Genomic DNA, 2500 nt, shown 5'->3' with positions numbered 1-2500 from the left:
AGATCGGGCGCATCCAGGCTGGTATGGCCGTAAGCAGAAGCTGCAGCTTGAAATACCTCTTATATGGAGTTGAAGATAAGTCATAGAATATAAGTCATTGATCTGTTGGTTTTATTTGTTTGAGTTAAAGTGCCTTAACCATGTGGAAAACACTTTAGGACGTGAGCTGTCGCTGTTACCACGTTGAAATATGTGTGGGTAGATTAAGCGAGAGCGCTCTCTGCTGGTGAAAAAGCTTACAGCACCTGGTATTCCCAGGTGGTCTCCCATCCAAGTACTAACCAGGCCCGATCCTGCTTAGCTTCCTAGATCAGACGAGATCGGGCGCATCCAGGCTGGTATGGCCGTAAGCTGAAGCTGCAGCTTGAAATACTTCTTATATGGAGTTGAAGATAAGTATATAATACAAGTCATTGATTTGTTGGTTTAAATCATACCTATCTGACAGGTTCCAGTTTGTTCATGTACATGAGGTTTCTTCAGAACAGTCAAGGGTCTGTTATGGTGTTCCGCAGGGTTCAGTGCTAGGGCCAATCTTGTTCAGTTTATACATGCAGCCGTTGGGAAGTATAATCCAGAATCACGGCATACAATTTCATTGTTATGCTGATGATACGCAGCTCTATTTGTCTATGAAGCCGGATGAAACAGAACCGTTAGTTAAACTTCAGGCATGTCTTAGGGACATCAAGGGCTGGATGTCCAGAAATTTCCTGCTTCTAAATTCAGATAAAACAGAGGTTATCATTCTTGGTCCAGAGCATCTTAGGAAGGGATTAGATGGTGTTGCGATGGCTTCCAGTGCAACTGTGAGAAATCTTGGTGTTATTTTCGATCAGGATTTGTCGTTTAAACCATATGTCAATCAGGTTTGTAAAATAGCCTTTTTCCATCTCCGTAATATTGCAAAGATTAGGAAAATCCTCTCACAGAGTGATGCAGAAAAACTAGTTCATGCGTTTGTATCTTCTAGACTAGATTACTGTAATGTGTTGTTAGCAGGATGTCCAAGTAATTTGCTGAATAGGCTCCAGCTGATCCAAAATGCAGCAGCACGAGTACTGACAGGAATTAGCAGGAGAGACCACGTCTCTCCAGTGTTAGCGTCGCTCCATTGGTTACCCGTAAAATTCAGAATCCAATTTAAAATTTTATTACTTGCGAATAAAGCCCAAAACGGCTTAGCTCCGCATTATTTGCAAGACCTGATAGTGCCTTATGTTCCTGTCAGAGCTCTCCGTTCTCAGAGTGCAGGTTTACTCGTAGTTCCTAGAGTATCTAAATGTAGATTTGGAGGGCGGGCGTTCTGCTATCAGGCGCCACTACTATGGAACCAACTTCCAATCTGGGTTAAGGGGGCTGACACCACCTCCACCTTTAAAACTAAACTTAAAACATTTCTGTTTAGTAAAGCCTATAGTTAGTGTTTAGTAAACCTCTAGCTGGTGTTGGTAAATCTCTAGGTAGTGTAAACTTTAGTGTGTCAGAGTCGCTCCTGTGGTTTCTTGTGCTGGCCCCCCCTTCTCCTCCCTTTTCTCTCTTTTGTCCATGTTGCAGCATCCTTTGCCGGACACCGGAACCTGCAGTGTGGGAGTGAGGGGGGCAGGGTAACGGCCCCTTTTGGGCGGGGGAGAATGTTCGTCCCTCAAGACTCCTCTCCCTGGCCCTGCCCCTTCTCAACCTTTCCCCGACCCTGCACCCCAACCTGGGACTTGATGATTGGGCCGGAGCTTCGGGAGCTGCGTGCTGGCCTGCGGTCCCCACCCCTGGTCATCCCGTTGCTGGCCCCCCCTTCTCCTCCCTTTTCTCTCTTTTGTCCTGCAGGTGGCCGTGGGTGGCTTGTAGCTTGCATTACGGAGCACAAGTCTTTTCCTGACCCTGCACCCCAACCTGGGACTTGCTGATTGGGCCGGAGCTTCGGGAGCTGTGTGCTGGCCTGCGGTCCCCACCCCCGGTCATCCCGTTGCTGCTTCCACCTGCCTGCTGTGCTGTTGCCGTCCCTGACCCACCAGTCTGGCCCTCGGCAGGAGGGTCCCCCCTGATGAGCCTGGTCCTGCTCAAGGTTTCTTCCCTCCTAAAGGGGAGTTTTTCCTTGCCACTGTTTGGCTTAAGGTTTTTCTCCCACTAGGGGAGTTTTTACCTGCCATTGTTTATGTAATAACTGCTCGGGGGTCATGTTCTGGGTATGGGTCTCTGTAAAGCGTCTAGAGACAACTCTGTTGTATTAGACGCTATATAAATAAAATTGAATTGAATTGAATTGAAAGTTGGTGATAATAATTTAGAAGCGCTTATTTGTTGGAGTTAAAGTGCCTTAACCATGTGCAAAACACTTTAGGACGTGAGCTGTCGCTGTTACCACGTTGAAATATGTGTGGGTAGATTAAGCGAGAGCGCTCTCTGCAGGTTGAAAAAGCTTACAGCACCTGGTATTCCCAGGCGGTCTCCCATCCAAGTACTAACCAGGCCCGACCCTGCTTAGCTTCCGAGATCAGATGAG

General features: G+C 47.4%; 3 non-coding genes across 3 annotated transcripts in view; all 3 read right to left on the bottom strand.

Moving 5' to 3' along the window:
• The window catches only part of LOC133435685 (5S ribosomal RNA), a 119-nt gene extending 84 nt beyond the window's left edge, over positions 1 to 35 (bottom strand). Inside the window, exon 1 of the ribosomal RNA XR_009779521.1 lies at positions 1 to 35. This exon is cut by the window's left edge and continues 84 nt beyond it. This is a non-coding gene — a ribosomal RNA (5S ribosomal RNA).
• A 198-nt stretch (positions 36 to 233) lies between these two features.
• On the bottom strand, positions 234 to 352 carry LOC133435633 (5S ribosomal RNA). The gene has a single exon (XR_009779471.1). It is a non-coding gene; the product is annotated as a 5S ribosomal RNA (ribosomal RNA).
• Positions 353 to 2414: 2062 nt separating this feature from the next.
• The window catches only part of LOC133435555 (5S ribosomal RNA), a 119-nt gene continuing 33 nt past the window's right edge, over positions 2415 to 2500 (bottom strand). Inside the window, exon 1 of the ribosomal RNA XR_009779395.1 lies at positions 2415 to 2500. This exon is cut by the window's right edge and continues 33 nt beyond it. This is a non-coding gene — a ribosomal RNA (5S ribosomal RNA).

The sequence above is a fragment of the Cololabis saira genome, unplaced genomic scaffold (assembly GCF_033807715.1).
Source record: "Cololabis saira isolate AMF1-May2022 unplaced genomic scaffold, fColSai1.1 scf055, whole genome shotgun sequence".
NCBI classification, from domain to species: Eukaryota; Metazoa; Chordata; class Actinopteri; order Beloniformes; family Belonidae; genus Cololabis; species Cololabis saira.
Note: the sequence above shows the minus strand (reverse complement) of the source record. Positions and strands in the feature narration are given on the sequence as shown.